This window comes from Dermacentor albipictus, chromosome 9, assembly GCF_038994185.2.
Source record: "Dermacentor albipictus isolate Rhodes 1998 colony chromosome 9, USDA_Dalb.pri_finalv2, whole genome shotgun sequence".
Taxonomy (NCBI): Eukaryota; Metazoa; Arthropoda; class Arachnida; order Ixodida; family Ixodidae; genus Dermacentor; species Dermacentor albipictus.
This window is the reverse complement of record NC_091829.1, coordinates 122,771,730-122,793,903: the sequence shown is the minus strand read 5'-3', so window position 1 is coordinate 122,793,903 and position 22,174 is coordinate 122,771,730. Positions and strand designations below refer to the sequence as shown.

Here is a 22,174-nt window from a genome sequence, read left to right as displayed (position 1 = left end):
AAACAACTCAATTTCCAAAAGTAAACCCTGGAACTGTTACACATTTCCACATACCCTGGCGCACCTCGTACCTATTGTATCCCCAGAGCGCTTTGTGCTTTATTATGGCTGCATTTCTCTTCCCCTTTACTCTTATTGTGTTTCCCTGATTCTTCATATAGCTATTGCCTTCGCTTATCAATATACGAAGGCATTTATTGTCTTTTACCCGAGGTATTTCTTGGCCCTTTATTGCCACTGTCTGTTAACTGTTTTCATTGAAAACTTCAATTCCTGCTCAGGCGTCACAAATTATGCCACGAAACATATCACCATAGACACTGTCCCCACTGGAAGTCGTGCCTTATATACCTGGAATCAGTGCGAAAAAGAAAATGCCTCAAGCAGCGACTTATCAGATAGCTTTGGAATATATGCACAAAGAATACGCAACCGCAACGCACATTTTCACAGATGGCTCTACAACTCCACATCGTTCATCATGCGGACTTTTTGTTCCCTCTACATGGCAACGATTCTCGTTTCATCTTGAGCGAGCAACATTATCTACTTCAGCGAAGCTATACGGCATTAAGGAGGCCCTTGTGTATGTCCTTCGACAGCAGCCACCAAAGACATGGGTGATTTTTACAGATTCAAAATCAGCCCTACAAAGTATATGGAACAGGCACAAGCGTTGCAATAATCAACCTGCAGCATTTGACATTGCTCACCTTCACCACAGGGCTAAGATTGCTGGGCATTGCATAAAGTTCCAATGGATACCTGGCCATGCCGGCATTTCGGGAAATGAAAGAGCGGATGAAGCTGCCAGAAATGAACTCCAATACCGCAAGTTCAAAAGAACATTTTTTAGAAAAGCCGACGCTTCAAACATGGCAAAAAAATATGCCTATCAAGAAAAAGACCGCATCTGGAGTCTTCCGCTTCACCTGCGTTACATTGACCCAGAAATGAGACCGAAAATTTCACGACCACTTCCTCGACACTTAGACACGTTGTACCATCGTCTTCGACTGAACGTGGCACACATGAACAATTATCTGTACAGCATAGGGCTTACCACTAACCCATACTGTGATAACTGTCGCAACCTAGAGACAATTGAGCACATATTACTAGAATGCCCCGCGTACCGCGACGAGAGACAATTTTTTGAGCAACAAATGGACATGGTTTGACACGAACCGTTAACGTTACCGAGCATCTTAGGTCCAATGCCCGGCGCTTCAAAACCGTGACGGGTTTTGGATATATTGTTCAAATACCTATCAGAAATTGGTCTAATAGCAAAGCTTTAAAAATTGCACCTTTCATATACAAAAACCTAAATTTACCCGCCATGTCATCTGTAAATATTAGTATCAGGTCCACTCGGACATTTCATATTTATTTTTCTCCTCTTTTTCTCCCACTCTCCTCTGGAATCTTTTAATCCCATTCCTAATCCCTATACAGAGTAGCATGCCAGCGGTTATATACGCGCCGGCAAAATTCTCTGCTTTTCTAATAAAGAGCTCTCTCTCTCTCTCTCTCTCTCTCATTGAATACCATAACACCTGATTTCCTAACACTAAATTCTCGCCTTCCTGTCCACAGATATTAGCCAGACGTTCCAAAGGCCTTTGCTTGTTAGCTAGCAACACAATGTCGTCCACATAAAATAAACTCCGCCAACCAACTTTCTTCAAACGTAAGTGAAAACAGAGCCTATTAACTTTTCTTAAACTTTCCTGCAAGAAACATTACTCTACGAAAGTAAAACAGCGCCTACCAAGTTTTTTAAAACTATTGTTTTAACAAACTTTCTTTAAACGAAAGTAAAAAGCGGAGCCTACCAACTTTTTAAATCTTTATTTTAACAAACCTTCCTCAAGCGAAAATAAGAACAGAGCCTGCCAACTTTCTTTAAACTTTTTATTAACATACTTTCTTCAAACGAAAGTAAAAGCGGAGCCTACCAACTTTCTTGTAACGTGCGGAAGTAAAGGTACATAGGATGTAAATAAAGTTGATGAAAGTTGAAAAGAATTCTAAAGAAAGTAAGCACGCATTTTCGCATGGGATAGACAGTATATAGTTTAGAGACATACAAAAAGCATACAAACCGAGTGTGTGCGTGTTCCTGCTTTACTTCGTACCGTAGCAAGAGACGTGCATCCGTTTCGACTGCTTCACGCACTCGCACGTGCAGAGTACGAAACTATGTGCTTTTCTACTGTGTTCTAGCGTAGCGATCATGGTATTTCATGCTCCCGCCCATGCCTGAGCGTTCGTGATTGTGCCACTGACTTATACCACTAATCAGGTGTTCTATTGCAGAGCGCTCAAAATCACCCGTTTCGTAGAACGAGAAAAACGCAGCAGCTCGCGAGCGAAAGTGTCAGCAGAAGTGCGCCATTCAGCAAATAAGCGAGAGAGAGAGAAATAAAAAAAGGCGGGGCCCATGACGTATTTGTCACGCCAACTTCGAGCTCCGGCATGGGAGACCGCAGGGAAGGAATTTCGTTTGCGGAATAGATGGATGAAGTGGAGAGGGTGTCTACGTTTGCGGCGACACTCGCCTCCTGAAATCGTGGGTTTTGCGGCGCTTCAAATGCTTCTATCTCTTGTATTAATGAAGTAATTTGAGAAATTCATGCGATAGAGCACTCGTAGAGGGAACGTAACAACTTGCAGTCTTTAACCAAAATTTCCTATGTGGGCTGGTGAGGGGCCCTGGAATATAGCACAAGTTCTACTGCGACTGTATTCGTCTTCGCCTAGTCTCCTCTACCCTTTCTGTCCCAAGTTTTATTCTTAGGGGGGGAGGTGGGGGGGGGGCTTCACTTCAAAAATGTTTTTATTTACCTATGCGGCTACGTATGCAGCGTGCACCGTACGTGGCTATGCGTGCACACGCATAAACAAGGATACACACATTGCTGCAGGTCTTTCTGCAGGCTCAAAGCAGGCTCTAATTCATGTCGTTTCATGTGCACGTTTATTATTGCGCTGCTTATCTGGGCATTCACCTGACGAAATCTACGTGCTCTGAATATTTTTGGAGAGGTGTTCTTTTTCTAAGTGTCTAAAGCTACGCCGACGTACGGCGAGCAATCCACTTCCTCGCCTTAAAGATACGGCGGAACGGTGGATCCGTCAGGAGAACGCTCTTCTGTAAGCGCATTCCGCGAAGCTTCGCACAACCTTCGGAGTAGAGTGGTTGAGTAGAATGGTGGAGCTGCTCCTCATAGACGCATATCTGGCGCGCACATGTGCCAGCCAAGGACCTGCACAAACAAGAGGAAAGAGTATGAGCGATAGCGCATTTCAGTGGCAATCAGTACCAGCGCAGCAGAGGGCTGGCTGTTGTAGTTCAATAGACGCTTAGAAGCGGCTCTAGGCGTGACATATGTTATAGGAGAAGGTGTTATTGCAGAATATATGTAAATCGCGCAAGACTCGACCTTTGAAACACCTAAATCAGCAAAAATAACGCGGCAAAGACCTTAACGGTTCCAAGACAGTCGTTAATATATTAACTAAAAAAGCGTCATCGTGGGCTTCAGCGACTGCGTTGAGGTAACGCCTCCGCACGCTGCAGTTCTAGGATTGATCACTTGTCGAAAAATATTTGTATGCGGTTACTTTTTGTTTTTTATCTATCTTTTTTACTTCATTTGTTATGTTCGTGTGAATTGTCTCTGACGTAGCGAAGACGTTTTCACCACTTAGTTTTGATAACTGCAAGTGGCCGCAAGTAACGGCCACTCGACATCCAGACTGTGACGGTGTCGATATTTTCGCCGTAGTAGGTTCTGGAACGCGGTCAATACTGACCGACTTAAGAAGGCTTCGCTAAACCATATACCCCGACTTAGCTTATGTTTTAGTGTTCCGAAACATCTACGCATATGTAAAATTTACTCAAGAGCTGTAGCTAAAATTCTAACGACTTTCAGAAACTTCTTCTGAAATTCAGTGATTTCTTTTCCTCACTTTAGCGACACGCTTATAAAAATTACAGCAATTGTGTCTTTGTCCTTCCTGGGCTCGTAGCCGCTCACTACTCCGGCAACACTCCCCTCATCGCGGGAACTCGGACACAACAGCGTCCTCCTTCGCGACCAGTGCGCCGCAAGTCATGTTGTGGACAAGCGCCAGGCTTTAGAGTTTTCGAGATTAGACGGTCGTGATAACGGCGTAGTGTTCCTCCTTCTTGTTCACTTTTGTTGCCCAAGCGTAGGAGAGAAAAATAAACGGCACTCTTTCAAGTCATGGCCGCGTGAAAAATCAATGGCGGCGCGGCGAGGCCGATTGGAGCACGCCGGCGAATAGCGCTGGGGCCGAGAGTCGTAAACGCACCCTCGGGCTCAGGTGTTTACCGAGAGATAAGCAGCGACAGAAGGGCCGCTTGCTATACACATATCGGCAATAGCGATCCTGCGACACACACTCGCATGCACGCGGCTGTGGCCTACACTGTAAAAAAAATTTCTTCAGTTTACGGTCAAAGTTGTAGGTAAAACGTTGCCGGACACTTTTCCGCCAAATGAAAAACGGTGTTTCCGTAAAACGGACAGGCCGTAAAAATTATTTCCGTTAAATGGAAAACGGTGTTTCCGTAAAACGGACAGGCCGTAAAATTATTTCCGTTAAATGGAAAACGGTGTTTCCGTAAAACGGACAGGCCGTAAAATTATTTCCGTTAAATGGAAAACGGTGAGCTCCGTAGTTGTGATAACAGAATCGACCGTATTTTGCAAATAAGAAAAACGGTGAGTTCCGTAAAACGGAAATGCTGTAAATTGAGCCCCGTACTTGTTATTATAGTACATGACCGTACTTTGGTAATGAAGAAACATGGACTTGAATGCTCGTGTTCTTGAGCCAAATTGTTTCGTTCATTGGAATAAGTTATTTTGGGCGATGAACCACCCAAGTCGAACATTACAACGTGGATAACTTGCAACATCATTTAAGATATAGCTGGAAATGGGGCAGAAATCATAGCACACGGGAAATAGACCAGACAGAACGTGCTGTGTTTGCATGTTTCCTCCTAGTGTAATTGTTTTCTACACTGCTTATTCTTCGTGTCAGTGTTGTCATGTTGCACTTGGGTTCTACATCCAACATGTACACAGCATACATACAGATTTGTGTTCGAGAAACAACAAGCCACTTGAATCTGAAAAAACCTGTGTTTATTCTGCTTTACTGAAAAAAGCAGTGTATGAGACCGGGCTAGTTGGTATTCCATGCTGAAGTGACCATCGCAAGAGTGAACGCAGGACACTAAAAAGGTGACAAGAACAGGTGCGAACTTCCAATTGGTGTTTATTACGAAAAGGCATGTATATATACTCTTGTGCACTTGATCATAATCAGTTACAAGAGCGCACTAAGGCCGCCCCAAGGCCTAAGGCGGCCTCCCACATACAGACCCCAGGTATGCAAATTCTTTAATGTCAACGCTAGGGATAGTTTGCTAACGCAGTTGCCTTATGCGATATCTGCCCCCTCAATGATGGGCCTAGTGCTTTCTTGTGCGTTGCTTGCTATTTGTTTTTTCAGAGTGCATGACATTTGCATTGGGAGTTGTGGATTCCAAGGAAACCCTCTCTCCCTTTTGTACTTTTGTATTATGTTCCTGTAGTCTCATATTTAGGCACCTTCCCGTTTGTCCCACGTAACGCTACCCACAGAAAAGAGGTGTGCTATTCACTACTCCCCCTGAGCATTTCGACGAAACCTTTTCTGTGAGCAATGTTGCATGAAATTGATTGTCTGCTGAGAGGGCTGGTTTTGGCACATAACTGAGATAACTTGATGGGTGCGGGAAAAACGACCGAAACTCCCGCCCTTTGGCCTATTTTCTTTAGTTTATGCAAGATAGCGTAATGTATGGGATGACTGCTAGATTCCTGTGAACAGTATCACATAGGTGTAACTAAAGAAAATAGGCCAAAGGACTGCAGTCTTGGTCATTTCTTCCGCGCCCCGCAAGCTATCCAAGTTATGCGCCAAAACCAGCCCTGTCAGCAGACAATCAAAATCATGCAACATTGTGCACAGAAAGGGTTTCATCAAATGCTCAAGAGGAATAGTGTATAGTATACTTCCTTCCTGCAGGCAGTGTTACGTGGGACAAATGGGAAGTTCCCTAAACTTGAGATTACAGGAACATAATCGGAAAGTACAAAACGGGAAAGGAGGTTTCCTTGGAGTCCACTGCTGCCAATGCAAATGTCATCGACTGTTTGAAAAAACAGAAATAATAGCGAGCAGTGTGAAAGAAAACACTAGACTCATCATTGAGGCAGCGGCTATTGCAGAATGCAACAGTGTTAACAAGCCATCCCTATAGCACTGACTGTTAAAGAATCTGAATATCTGGGGTCTGTATGCGGGAAGCCGCCTTAGGCCTTGGTGCGCTTGTTTAATTGTGATGACCATCTTGACTTGCACGATTGTAACAGATTATGATCAAGTGTGCAAGAGTACATATACATACCTTTTTGTAATGAACACCGGTTGGAAGTTTACGCCTGCCCTTGTCGCCTTTTTAGTGTCCCGTGTCCAGTTTTGCGCAAGTCCTTTCCGCATAGACACTAGAAATTGGCTGACTAGAGGAAGGATTGGTTGAGACTTGGAATGACTGGCTGCTTGCAGAGGCCTTCGGCTTTGCCTGAAAAGTAAGAAACACCAATCAATTAAGGCTGTTCAATTATTTACCATCATCATCACTACTGTTACTCAGATAAACAATGATTTCGTATTCACAACTGTCACTACAAGTGCTCTTGTCAAAAGAAATGGTTCAGACTCAGCCATGTTGGTATATATTCATTCGTAGCCTTATAGCATAAAAAGCTTCAGATAGAAAGGATCCAAGTCAATTGATGGTTTGCTTGGAACAGTCAAAGATGTCACATGCACATTATGACATTCAGAGATTACATCTCCCATATTTAGGTAGAGCTGCCATGGCCACATACTGCAGACCATAGTTTTCAACTTTCACTGCTCCATTAAACAACCTTGCAGATTTTACTGTTTCCCAAAACAATTAAGCACTCTTGAAACAAGCGCAAACCATGCATGTTGTTTACTTCCGACGCAGAACAAGCAAGCCAAAGAAATTGTCCAGCTGATAGGCTGGTAGAATAGCGACAATACAAAAAAACCATGCTTGCACCACAACTGTGTCACAACAGCTGTCAGCCCCTTTCGGATATGGTTTGTTGTGTCACGGAAGAAGTATCAATGTGTAATATTCTTTTTACTCAAGCAGTGAAAATTGAAAGTTACGGTCGTGAGTGCATCAACATACCCTTCCCATCTTCATAAAAAGTTATAATATTGCACTGTGTTCACCAAAAAATTTGCCCTTTTTGTAAAGAAGCCTGCAATTATGCCTGGACCCCATACATGGCTCTGGCAGGCAGTACTGTTTATTCTGTCCGTTTCTTGACTTGCAATCCCATAATGAAACAAATAATGCAACATATTTTTCTAGATTGCATTGCTTCATGTAAATGCGCTTAATTCAAGAAATTTCTGAAATGAATCAAGCCTCTCCTAAAAAATTTTAAAGTAGAGTAATTCATTAACATGCCTAAACATGAGCACTTCCCGTAGATTTTGAGAGCCAATGATGACAGAGCTATTTGCTCAAATTTCTGCGACTCATGGCAACAGGATGGCCAAATTCCGTGCAGTTAGTAAATGCAAAGAAAAAAAACTTTGGTCAATTTGTGCAATGTTTCGTTCCAAAATTTTTCTTCTTTATACCGTTGTGGGGATACTCTGTGGTAATTAGTTGAAATTATTGCTATTGGCCTGCAGTCTGGTACAAAATATTTTTAAACCCGCAGCGACAACACTATTTCCTTCGGATCTATCCAAAATGCAGATTCGGTAAAATCCAGGAAAAATGCTTCTAACTAAACAGTTCATTCTATATTGTTTTTTGCAGAGACACCTTTTTTTTTCTTGGAAAACTAAGGTTAATTTCATTGTCGCCAGGCTCGGGCAGCAAAATAAACTTTTAAATCAATATTAAAAGCGATCGCCAGGCATGTCCAGTTGAATTTATCTGAACATGCCCTACTGTCTGCAGTACACATGTTGCCACTTTAAAGGCCTGCAAGAAGGCACCAGTTATATTTTCTAGGGCAAGAAGGCAATGAAGTATGTTACTTAAGGCAGTTAGTCACAGGAGTCCTGGATCAGTAGAAGAAAACTTAAAGACTATAAATTGTTTAGAAGACTTAAGTCACACATTACTGAGTCACCGTCTATAGCTTACGATTAGTCTTAAAAGTACCATCATTGCATTGTGATAAAACTAACCTAAGAGACTGAAACCTGGCATGATAAAAATGGAGCTTGAGAATGAAGGTTTGCTCAACAAGCAACAGAACAACAAAAAATGATATGCATGATAAATTTTAAAAAGCCGCTGTTGAGGACGGTAGAGAACTAGGCACCATGAAGAAATTTGTAAATGTGCAAGCATAGATGGACTCAGTTGGCGCAAGCCATATATATTTATAGATTACTAGGAAAGGCCTTCATCCCGCAGTGGACATGATGTATGTGAGAGCACTGCGCCCCTTCGATTATGCAGTCCCAGACTGTCCGCAAACCACCTGCGGCTTCTGGTCTGGCTAGCATTGACAGAAGGGCTCATCACAGTCATGTGACCCCGCTGCCTGGGACTGTCCGAGGTTTTGTTTGAAAGCACCGTGATTGGAGGTCGCTCTCCTGGCTGTTGTTGTCCGCTATTAGCTACTTAAATTATGGGGTTTTACATGCCAAATCCACTTTCTGATTACGAGGCAAGCCGTAGTGGAGGACTCTGGAAATTTCGACCACCTGGGGTTCGTTAACGTGCACCTAGATCTAAGTACATGGGTGTTTTCATATTTTGCCCCCATTGATATGCGGCCACCGTGGACGGGATTCAATACCGTGACCTCATGCTTTTAGCTACTTGTAGATTGCGCCCTACCCAGCAAATTCAGTAGCGTGGTCATTAAAATAATGCAGTCTCAGAGGCCATGTCGCCGGCACAACCATAAAGCTTGCATAATGGAATCGCAGCCTGAGCACATTGAACATGTTAACAAAGCTCAGTTTACATCGTGCTCTCGCTCTTCGGGCCCCTTAACCGCTGTATTTAGGCCAGCTCATTCATTTCCTGTAAAATTTAAGCATCATTGCCACACAAAAATAAGCAAAAGCACGGTTGTGCCAGATCACTGTTCACCCACAAAGCACAGGCCGATATCCTCAAAGCTCGTGAAACCGTCTACTAAAGGCCTGACGTGTGTCTAGGACAAAGCGCGTGTACACTGTCTACTAATCCTGCACATCCAAAAGCAAAATTTTGAATTTGGGTAACAGAAGGGATCAGCACACATGACAACAGCAATCGGTGAAGCTCTGATTATACAGGTTGTCCCACGTAACTTGAGCCAAACAATAAAAATATGCAAGTGTGACGTAGCTCGACAGAACCAAGGTAATGTTGTTTGCCGTCACTTGGAGATACTCAGATAGTTTTTCATTCCACCAAAATAAATATTTCAACTTCGTTAATTAATCAACTTTTCAAATATTATAACTAGATTAGAAGTGTCCATGAGAAAATTGTAGAGCAACATGAAAAGCTCCCCATACAGCTTTGTGTTGTTCGAAACATGCTGCGTAGAAGTGTTTTTTCGAGAAAGAAGCTCGCGAATACACGCAAAGTGCTGCGAATGGACAGTCACGCAACAATTTAATGTGTATTTGCAGGCTTCTTTCACGCTAGGAAAAACACTTTTATGTAGCATGTATTAATCATAATATTTGAGAATTTGATTAATTACCGAATACTAATTATTTAATCTGGCAAAATGAAAAAAAATGAGTATCTCGAAGCGAGGGCAAACAACATTACCTTGGTTCTGTCCAGTTACGTGGCATTTGCATATTTTTAATGTTTGGCTCAAGTTACGTGAAACACCCTGTATGCCATGCCAGCTACCAGCATTAAATATCTACATGCAATATGATACGTTTCCTCGTCCACTAGTTTCACTCATCTGAAAAGCGAAATCTACCTGTTTACTATGCATATAGCAATGAGCATGACAGATTTCACGAAACACATCAAGAAAAGCAAGCATTTGCGCCTGATCACTGTGCTTTGTCTTAAAAAACACAAGGACTAAGGTTGCAGCAATTAGACCATTCATGAAAACCTCGCATTATGGCACACGAAGCACCGATTTAACGAAAGCGATAGCTGAGTGCATGATATTTGCTGTCTGGAACGCGCAAAGTACACATAAACACACAGCCTCTTTTAAAACATGGCGTCAAGCCCGCGTGCATCTTTTTAAGACAGCCGCCGTCTGCTAGCTACTTGCATATGTCAGAACAAATATCTGCTGACAGCTCTGAGAGTCCGCAGAGTCTGTGACTTCTGGTAAAACGAATGCGATACTGGCTGCTCTCGGACTGGTGGATGGGGCGTCCGAAGCTGATTGAGAAAATCGAATGCGGGACAGCAGTGCTAAGCAGTCCAGGACTGTCAAGGACTAATAATCGAAGAGGCCTACTAATGCTTTGTGTTCCTATCCTATGTAATCTCTTCATACTGGTCAGCTCAAGCTGCATGGAAAAGAAGCCCCTAGTTAGTGCTCTGAAGACAAACCTCTTGCCCAACATTGGCTATAGAGACGACCATCGTTCGGCAACTGTTTATCTGTTCATAGAAGTGAGAATTCCACGACAAACTTTCCAATGAAGTAAGCAATATGATGATGAACTTGTTTCATAAAACTTCATAAGTACACCTGACCTTTGACTCACTTTTGCATGTAAGTAAATATTATGAAATTGTTGCTGTGAACAGTTGTCCCCAACTGCTGTACACTTGTGATAAAAAATTAACCGTATTTGAAAGTTTGTATAATTAGCCAGGAGAGCCGCACTTGCTGGATGGCTCATCATCTAATTTGGAAAAAAATCCAGCAGTGAGCAGCAATTGTATCACTAATGACCTTGAACATCTTTTATAATTATTAATTTGTAAACACCTGTTGTCGAACAGCCCACTTACTGAAGTTTTGAACACATTGTACACAATTATAGCACGTACTACACGAAATAAGATCTGTAATAGACCTTACCAAATACAATATTAGTGTGGCGGCAGGTCAAATGGCTCCTCAGCAATGCTTGCGTCCTTCCTGGGAGAACAAAAAACGACATTAGGCTTACACTGACAGCACCAAACCACATAATTTAAGTTGCAAACAAGTGCCCCAGAACATAGGAAGTTCTAATTAGATATGGTCAACCTGCTTAACCATGTCACAGACATTGAATGACAGAATGTACATTTATGGAGCCTCAACTCTATGAAATACATGCTAATACAAACATGCTAGTACACAGAATCAAATTGGATGCATGAAAATTCTCAGTAAACTTTTATTTCCTAGCAACCACAAGTTGCTCTTTGTGAAGTGCAACAAGTGAGTGTCTAACCTACACTAAGAAGGTGGAAAATTCGGGATCCTTTCTGGTGAATAACTAACCATATCTCTACCGGCACCCAGCAATACAAAGGTGTATTGTAAGCATTATATTGATTAAAGAAATAGTTCAGTGCTACCAAGCAAGTACAATAAATAAATTATTTCGAATTCATCTTCATGTCAGCCTAATCAAGTTAATTTTCTTTGGTTCACATGAGAGAATGGTTCGAAAAAAATATTGGAATCTGTCAACAATGTTGAAGCAATTTTATGACAGCCTGCAGATAGCAGTTGTTGAAATAAGACCTGTGGCAGGGGGAGAAAAGACAAAGAAGTGTGATAAAACAAAATGGGGCCTGTCCTGTGCAGCTACTAAATGCAGTTTTATTAAAGTATGATGTGCAAAACAGCATATGCAAGAGATGCGAGACCCTCAGCTGGTATTTTGCAATGTTGTTACGGGAAATTGTTTCAAGGAGCATGACTCCTTAACCCTTCTAGGGTCAATGACGTAAATATACCGCACCGCGAAGTACAAAAATGGTCGATGCCGTATATTTACGGCGCTGTCTGTAGGTTTAAAAAGCGCGACAATTTCCTAACCTTTTCTTTTCTGTCATGTGCTGCCACTATGTGGAAATACAGGGAATTTCTCTTCAACGCCTCACTCTGTTTTCGTTGCATGGTTTGTTTTAGCGCTAGTTTGCTCCTGCGCGTCTATGTACTACCACTTGCGCATTGGCGTGCGCGCGGGCGGGTGGCGGTTTGGGTTTTGTTTTCGCGGGCGGTTTTGGCTTCTTGCGCTTGCAAAACTGATGGCTATCTCGTTACTAATCGCTCAAAAGGCTACTGCTTGTTTCTCGCTCATTTAGTGCTCGCAGGGGTGCGCATAGGAAGGATGCTGCTGTGCATGCCCTTCTGTTGCTCCTTTTCTTTTTTTTTTGAGATTCGCGAAAACTAATTGCATCTGGCTGGCGATAAGATGAAGATTAGCGGAAGTTTGTACACGTTTTGCTTTTTTGATGGGCACACAACCGCACAGTTTTCTTGAGTGCGTGCACCTACACAGTTCGATTAGGCTATGGATGTACTATCATAAGCAATATGAAAGGGAACACAGGAACGTGTGGCAAACAGACTCGGAGCGATACGCGGATGGCGCTGTGAAAAACGAAGGGGAAAAGGAGAGCGCTCTTCCACTAACTGTTGGCACTCCCACCACGCTGGTATTTCTCCAAAGGAGCAGCTTACGTCATGGATCGTCCGACAGCCGATAAGACGGTGAGATCGTCGCCAGTGACTTACACCGATTCACTTTCTTTTCTTTCATTCTCTTTTTTTCTTCGTGCAAACGCTTGATAGTACTCTGAGAAAAAGTTTGCCCTGTATTTCAAACCGATTCTTTATTTGAATAGACGCACTCAGTTGTCAGTGGCACCTCGAACAGCGGCGACGCTCGAACCAATGACGACAGAGGAATAGAATACAGAAAAATTTTTTAAAAAGAACATTGACAAACTGCCTCTCGCGCGATTTTGTTGCACGAAGTTCGTTCAGAAAAATTCACGTCGCACACTGCAGTGGCCCACGCAGAGCAGTCAACTCTGAATTTGTAACCTCAAGATGCCTCGAGTGCCTTTTAAAGAACGGGAAGACATAATAGAAATGTCTAAAAGAGGTTATACACAACGCAATATTGCTCTTGTGACAAGCCGCCCATTGAAAGCGGTCAACCGGATTATCCAGGCTTACCGAGACGAAGGACGCATAAACGATGCGCCGCACTGCACACGACCTCGATCGACAACGAACGACCAAGACCTTTGCATCGTGGCTGCCATCAGCGACAAACCATTTCAAAGTGCAAAGGACGTTCGAGGTGCTCTTGGCTTGAACAACTTGAGCGACAGCATGGTACGATGAAGGCTGAGAGAAGCAGGACTGCGAAGTCGCATCGCCGCACAGGAACCTCTGCTCACCGCAACCAACAAAGCGGCTCGCCTGAGGTTCGCTACTGAACACCGCAGCTGGAGCGAGTGGGTAGAAGTATGTAGTTTTCTCTGATGAGTCCACGTTCTCGAGCCGCTGGGACCAACGAAAGAGAGTGTGGTGGACCGCAAACACGCTTTAGTCCGCAGAATATCCAGGAGGTGGCCGCCAGTGGACGCGTGTCTGTGAACATCTGGGGAGCGATTTCCCACGCAGGCCTAGGCCCACGGGCGAGAATTGATGGGAGGTTCACCAGTGTTGCGTATTGCACTCTGCTCGAGCACCAGATGATCCCTTATGTGTTGAACAGGCCGCACCCAGATGGGTGTTATTTTTTCCAGCAGGACTTGTCTCCCATTCACACATCGAAGGACGTGGCGCGCCTTTTGGAAGAGCGAGGGGTAATGCAACTTCAGTGGTGCGCGAAGGGTGCCGACATGAACATTATAGAGCACGTTTGGGGCCGTATGAAAGTGAACCTTTCGAAGAGCTCACTACAATTGGCGAACTCCGACCAACTATGGGAAGCAATAGAACATGAGTGGAAGCTCCTTCAGCATGATACCGCATTCATTGAGGCTCTCTACACGTCTTTGCCTCAAAGAATGGAGGCCATCGTTCAAGTCGACGGTGGCATGACGCATTATTAGGCCACCAACGAACAAAATAAAGCACGAGGATAAGCTGCGATAACACTATTGCCTTATTTCATTTGCTTCAATATCTTTTTAATATTCGGCAAGTGCCAATAAACTAACTTGGAACTCACCCTTAAAGACCATATTTTGCCGGTTTAGAAGATTTACCATAAACCAATATCGAAGTCTGGAACAGTGCTATCTTTTGTAACGATTCGACGCAAAAGGTTACCAGTGACGCAATATCGAACAGTGTTCTGGCGATGCGAAATTCCGCACTTTGCAGACGCATGGCGGGAGTGCGAACAGCTGTTAGAACAGCGTCCCCCTTTCCACTTTGTTTTCGATGGTGGCCGCTGCGTATCACCCATACAGCTGGGTCTGAGGGTGTTTTCTACGCGTTCCTGTGTTCCTTTTCATATTGCTCATAATAGAACACATTAGTGTAAGAGCAGGAACATTTGAGTCTTGCAAGGTATTCTCGTGTGCACATTTTCAAAGCTTTGAACTATAACAATGTATCAAATTTTTCACTCTTATAGGTTTATTTCCTTTTTTATTATTGCTATTCATGAATACAGAGTACATATGTACCAACACAAAATAATTTTTTTCTCGCTTTACGGACACCCGAGAAAAATTACGGTCAATTTTTTTAGAAATAAGTCCCTAAGAATTGGAATCTGCAATAAAAAAAATCGAACCTGGGCAGTCGAATATGGTGAAAAAGATCGACCCTCATAGGGTTAATTATATTCATGTAATCTTTAGAAACGGATGGCATAAAGGACATACTTGTTGACAGTTTCATAGCGAGTCATGAACACGATGCACGCGGGAGTTAAATAAGCATCTTTAAAAAATGCTCTAGAAACTTGCAAAAAGCAAGTTGAAAGCAAGTTTATATAACCTCTCACAACACCGAGCTTCACCTACAAGTGTTGTAACATTTCCTTGCAACGTGCAGCACTGTTTTTACAGACATAGTTTGAATCACTGTGTCACAAGCTCTGGAAACAAAAGTGCATAAGTGCTAAACAAGCACATATGATGCCCTACTCCTACTGCACAGACACATTTATCTACACCAACACATGTAGATGGATTATGTCATCCATTTGGTAGCTTCTGATCATGTTCCAAAGCATGAATCTCATAACTGCAAATTCTATAAGAATGTGACACCAACTGATTACTTGGGGACAACACGAAAAGACGGGAAAAGGCCAAACAACACAAGCGCAGGCTAAGACTTTGGGTTAATTGCACACACACACACACACGCACACACACACACGCACACTCACACAAATAAATATTAGGCCTATTTGTCCTGCCTAGTTGCAGCTGCAGGACAGCGGGATGTTGTAAACAACCACACACTTGAACTGCTGCATGTGCCTCTTGCTACACTTTGCGTCAAGGCCTGGTCTGATTCACCTTTTTGAACCCAGATTGCTTGACGTGACAAATAAATGTTCTAGCTCTCCCAACAGTCTTTTTGAGACTATGGCTGACGTTCTAAATGTGATCTAACAGTGGTCACACCACTGTAGGCCAATGTTAGACCTGGGTATAGAAGTTCTCCTCGACTTGTTGAGGATGCTATTTCGTGCTTCTGTGACAGAGCTTCACAGCCGAACAGTGCGCTGATGCGAAAGGCAGAATTCCCTCCTTAAAAGATGGGGCATAGATGCAGCGCACATGACACTCACCAAAGAAAATAATGAGGTCAAGAAATGGAAGATCACTGTCTAGTGGTAGTTTTCCAGTAGAACACGTGGGGCTACTTGGTGCAGGGCTTTCAGAAGATGAAGCGCCAACAGAGACAACACAGTAAGACAGAACAAAGACAGGACAAGGCGCTACTTGCAACTGTTTATTGAGGTCAAAAGCAGCTGAATATGTAGCCATGGGGAGAAGGGGAAGAAAAAAACAGAAGCATTGCTTGTGTGAAGGCACACGCGCGAGAACACAGAAGATGAAGGGAATCATAAGATTAGCCAAAATCTAAAACTTATCTGAAAACATGCATTCACTTGTGTAAATATTCAGACACAGGCATCCCCTCTATTCTTAACCTGGTTGGCCTCCAACAGTTCATGTGCCACAGTGTATTTGCTTTTAAGCACGATCGTTGTATCATAAAGCCTTGCTTCACATACTTGCTTATTCTCATTCTTGCAGGCCTTGCAATGAAGTGGCAAGTTTGAGCCATAACTATTTTTCAGCGAAAGCTTGTGCTCCCACAGGTGTTCACTAATACATCGGCCAGTTTGCCCCATATACTCTTTCCCACACTTCCACGGCATACGACCGCTTCTTCACAGTTCACAAAAGGATTTGTATGTTTAATAGAACACTCTACTTTTAGAGTCATGAGATCCAATCAGGCGGCACAAAGTAGCAAGCTTTCGGGGCGCAGAAAAAACCACAGGAATTTTATATATTGCGGCGACGTGTTTAAGATTACCGCCACTTCGTGAGAATACGGTATCGCCACTGGATACGGCAGAAATTCCTTGTGGGCACGAGGTCGGTATACCAACCCTGCAATTAATTGTTGCAGTATATGTCTATGCACTCCAAGACTGTTAAACGTGCGATTGCCACTATGTGTCTTGAATTTACCCTTAAAGAATTGTGCTGTCATAAGGCACACAAAACCTTTGACGAACAGATTTTGAAGTTGAAGAAAGCTGGCTTTCCTTGTTTGGTTTTGAGCAAAGTTTCGGAGGCGTTGTTGAAGAAGGTGCATAAAGAAAGAAACTGAAGCAGTGAAGAAGGTCAAACATCGGAAAAGAAAGCTAAACCAGTGGTGATATCGTATTCTCACAAAGCAGCGCATAATATTACACATGTCATCGTGAAATACAAAATTCCTGTGGTTTCTTCCGAGCCCCAAAAACTTGCTACTTTGTGCCGTCTGATTGGATATGATGACTAAGAAAGTAGAGTGTTCTAATTAACACACAAAACCTTTTGTGAAGTACGGAGAAGGGGTCGTATACTGCATACCACTGAAGTGTGGGAAGGAGTAAACCGGACAAACTGGCCGATGTATTAATGAATGCCTGCAGGAGCACAAGCTTTCACTCAAAAATGGTTATGGCTCAAACTTGCTGCTTCATTGCAAGGCATGTGAGAATGAGAATAAGCAAGCACGTGAAGCAAGGCTTCCTGATACAACAATCATGTTTAAAAGCAAAGACACTGTGGCATGTGAACTTTTGGAGGCCAACCAGACTAAGAAAAGAGGGGACGCCTGTGTCGACACCCTGTCCCGACTATTTACAGAAATGAACGCATGTTTTTAGATAAGTTTTAGATTTTGGTTAATCTTATGATTCCCTTCATATGCCTCTTCCATATTTTTGCACATGTGCATTCACGTAATCAGTGCTTCTTTCTTTTTTCTTCCCCCTCTCCCCATGGCTATATATTCAGTGCTTTTGACCTCAATAAACAGTTGCAAGTAGCACCTTGTACTGTCTTTGTTCTTTCTGACTGTGCTGTCTCTGTTGGCACTTCATCCATTGAAATGTAGTTTTCCCCTTTCCATGAGCTCATCTAGCACTGTAGAGAAGACAGAAAACAAATCACTCAACCCATTTAGTAGGCTTACTTCACGTCATATAGGGTAGAAAGTTTCCAATGAAGCAGAATACCTTTACTACGCTGGTTCTTACAGCAGCTAGTGTTTTACGACTAGCTGACAGTGTTCTCGGCAGTGAAAAGTCGCAATTAAAGTGGTTGAGCAACTTTTTAATGTTTCCTACAAAGTGCCACGCATGTTCAAGTAAGCAAAACTACTACTGAAAGGCAAGCTCCACTATCTGGGCCTGAAGATTTTCTGTGGTGAGCATAGAGCTGGAGCTATTCCCTGCACTCAAAGGTGTTTCTACCTTTTCTATTGGTGCACCTGAACACTGAAGCATGGTGTTGCTGCAGGAACACCGGAGAGCACATTTAACACTTCGTACCACCCCGACATGGAGGGGAGCCTCCATAACCAAGTACGTTTGCTTTCAACAGTGCGTTCGCACTGCCTTTTAGCATGCATTGCCAAGAAGCATTTAATGGAGTTGAATTTAGCTGACGTCTCAGGTCAGACAACTTCGAGAAAGCCAAGGCCTATGACTGTTATGCAATTTGTACACAAAGGCTCAAGCAAATTACTCAGAGAGTTGAAACTACCTTTTTATTTTCAGTGCCAAGCAATCTGGGCACGTACAAAATGCTAACCGGACCAGGGCAACATGTGAAGTTTACATCAAAAAGTATGTGCTGGAGTTCATAGGTACTACGGTTGGTGCTGTTTACAATATGCCACTGTACTGCAGCCGCAATCATGTAGGACAAACCGGCCGACGACTCAAGGATTATCTTACAAAACATGCACAGACCCTTGACACAACATGGGGGAGCAACATAGCTATTGATGCCGCTTTGTGCAGTGGTACACCAAATTTTTAGCAGTGAAGTATCTTCATGACACATTTTCATAGCAGACATAACTTTCAGAATAGCTCCCACTATGCTAGCGTGTCATCACTTAACCTGCTTGGCAAATTGAAGTATTCAGATCAACCTGCCGGAGCGTTCTGAATTGGGCTGCTTGTTGGTGCATGTTTAGAAGGAAACCGAACAGGGCTACAGACAGGACAAAGAGAATACATTGCTGTGTACAACGCTGTCACTTCGTACTGGCAGTAGCACTGTTCGTTCCCTTTTAAATATTCATATCTTTTGGTCGCCTGACCACGCAACGTAGCTGCGAGCTCAGGCCATAATTTTACACTGTTACGTTGCCTTCCAATGTTGCACTTAATTACATCATCGCATACTCACCTGTTATAGTTAGCTCAACACTAGCTCGCAGTGAGCTTATTCGTGGCTAATCTTAGTTACCATGGAGCCATGACAGTGCTAACGATCAGTGTGCAGTGTTGTTGCATACTCATTAAGCCAACACTAGACAAACAGTTATTTTATTGGTGCGTGTTTTATCTGTTGCCTCAAGTCTTGAACTCTGGCACTATAAGTGTTTTTTAAACACCACTCATATGTGCAACCAAGTCAGGTATGAAACAATATCCCTTTCAAGTTGACGTGCTCATACTGAACCAATTTGTTGCCACAGGAAAACAAATCATCAATTATCCTTTGAATGCACCTGCAAAAATTACTCTACTTGCATAGGCCTCGTCACTCTACCAACATTTGCAATCACTGTCTAATAAGACTGCATATGCAAGACAGATATACAACAGAATGGCACAGCTTACCAGAACAAAGAGCACCACTACACAGACTGCTGTGGCACACTTTCTCAGGCCCGCTGGCTGAGAAATTGTGCACAAACCGGCACACAGACATCCTTCACTGGTGCAATAGCTGCAATTGAAGCAAATAATATCAGGTATTTTCAGACCGGTCGTCCACAGTAAAGCAAAAACATTTTCATATACAAATACTCTTGCACATAAGCTTGTCACCGAATTACCGATTGCTGTGGTATCGCTTGGTGTCTTCAATTGTATCGTTCAACTCATTTAAAGAAAAGACTTCATGAAGCACCTTCTATTCGGCAAAACAGCAGACATTTTGCTCTACATAACTCGCACCATGTATTTTAGAATAATTATTGTATTGATGCCTATATGCTGAAAATTAGTCTACGCAATTAGAGACAGTCAGTATTAGAACCAGCCTTTAACATCAGTGCTGACACATCTTTTGATTTTTTTATATCAGTTTGGAACATTTGTAACTTTGGATGTCCATTACACACTTTTGGGCACCGCTATTCCGTGTCAAGGTTACGTTAAAAATTACTTATCACATGCACTTGCTTTACAAATACGGCCGCAGATGGGCTAAATTTACGTGGCAATCCACTCCCAGATTACGTTAAATGCTGACGTATTGCGTCAGAACGTTGATAGTCAGTCTGGTAGCTGTATGAAGTAAAAACAAAACAAAAACAAAAATTCGCGAAACATCTGATGCCGATTACCAGCTAGCAAAATAATCAATTTCTTCTCCAGCGACTTTTAATGGGTATCACGCGGACACTTTCAAGTGCGATCGCGCAGGATTGCTCGGGCTCGATCCCAAAGTGTTCCAAGGCACCGTGTTACACCAGTGTTACCTAACACTGCAGACCGCACGAGGTTACGGCAGCAAGCACGCTACACCGTCCATTCACTGTGATGTAGGGGCATCGCATGCAACATGCTCCTTGAGGTCTTCATACACACGCAGACTTTCAATTCCAGAAGCAGTCTTTCAATTACGGGTATGAACACAGCGATTATGCACGCCAAGCACACGGCGTCCTAAGCTTAAGGAAAAATAGAATTTCGCTGTGATGCAATGCGTCGCCGAATACGGCTAACATAGTGTTACAACGCGCCGTGAGAGATTGCTAAGGAGAACAGTAACTTCACTTTATTTTGGAATGCCAAGAACACATCACAACACATTGCAAAACTGGAATGCCAACGTCAGTAAACCAGCTGCCACATACAGCCGATAACGAACTGCTACAGACGACATCGTCGCTGATGTTGCCTACGCGCCTCAATGTACTCTATATGAAATCAGCACAACAAACGCTACGCCATTTATCACAGACTCGCAATGCCGCGGCTTTATCAATCCTTACGGCCAAGCGGGAATGTCGTTACAGGGCATTGACAGGGCATGCTCACACAACACAGTTGAGCCCGTCAGCGGCCATCGCGGTGCATTTCGCACGCGCGACGTGCACCAACAAAAAGGACACTTAAATCACTTACTTGCGTAGCAGTCCATCGTCGATTCCTTCTTATTCTCTCAGTGAAATCCCAAATGCAACAGGTCTACCACCACCACACACCGCCATTTCCAGCCACTGTCTACTCTGTACTGTTGCGGCGGAGAAATGCAACCCGTCGTGTAGAAGCGATGAAGGGTGGTAAGCAGCGCCACCATTAAACCTCTTCCGTTTGTGTGTGCGTACTTACGATTCGCCTACGAATAATGTTCAAGCAGCGTTACCTATGGTGATATTATGTAACAGCTGGTAAACGTGGGCCGTGTCTTTTCTTTATATTCGTTGCGTGGTGATTTTTCGCTCTCAACATGCTCAGTTGCCCTCCACATGAAATTACGGACGGTTTTCCGTATTTCAAAAACAGAGCTCACGTCCGTTTTTTTACGTAGAATTCCTCCGTTTTTCATGAAACTGAACGGTCTACGTAATTTTTACAGCAGGTTTCACCGTAAAATTACGGAAATTTTTTACAGTGTAGAGCAAGCAGTAAATATGGGTTTGTTATTTTTCATCACGACTGACAACATTTTCCGCCTAAATTCAGGTTCTTCCTGTCACAGAACTGGGTTGAGCGCACTGAATAGGGCTGACAGCCGTTGCAGGTAGATGAAAAGCAAGCAGGAACTTTCTGCTCCTTGCTTATCGCCTTGTATTTACTGTAGGCTTTCGTTCTGGTAAAACAAGGCACTAATAGGCTGGGCAGGAACTACGCAGTGGGTTACCATGTTCTGTCGCAGACGTCATGTGCGCAAAATTCGCCGCAGGAAGAGCAGTGTTCCGTGCTCCCAAGGCTAAAGGGTATTTTTCAGCGCCCGTATTTGCAAAAACCTCGTACGCTATAGGCTGTAGGTAAGAGAACACTTCAGCCAGCCCTGATACTGAACATATCAGCGAATGTCGCCGTCGAGTGACATGGAGCACTTACAAACGAAAGGCTTCGTGAATTCGTGCCCAGTTGCATATGGATACGCGACACTGCACTGGAAGAAAGTAAACATTCCTTCCATCCAAAAACAAATATTGCAGAAGTCATTGTAAGCATGATGTTGAGCGCATACGGTTGGGACGCAGTAGAGCGGGAAACATAGCCCGAGTGCCGACGCTGAAATCTCGCAGAGCATATCGTCGCTCCCGCGGTAACGTTGAATGCTGCCTCGCACGCTTCTTCCGAGTGAATCAACACTCAGGAGCGTGATTGAGGTGCC

General features: G+C 43.4%; 1 long non-coding RNA gene across 1 annotated transcript; it reads right to left on the bottom strand.

Moving 5' to 3' along the window:
* Window positions 1–6,557: 6,557 nt before the first annotated feature.
* LOC139050112 (uncharacterized) lies at window positions 6,558–21,044 on the bottom strand. Its single transcript, XR_011508793.1, has 4 exons — window positions 20,953–21,044; window positions 19,438–19,546; window positions 11,172–11,231; window positions 6,558–6,673 (listed from the first exon to the last, which is right to left on the bottom strand). It is a non-coding gene; the product is annotated as an uncharacterized lncRNA (long non-coding RNA).
* Window positions 21,045–22,174: the final 1,130 nt, after the last annotated feature.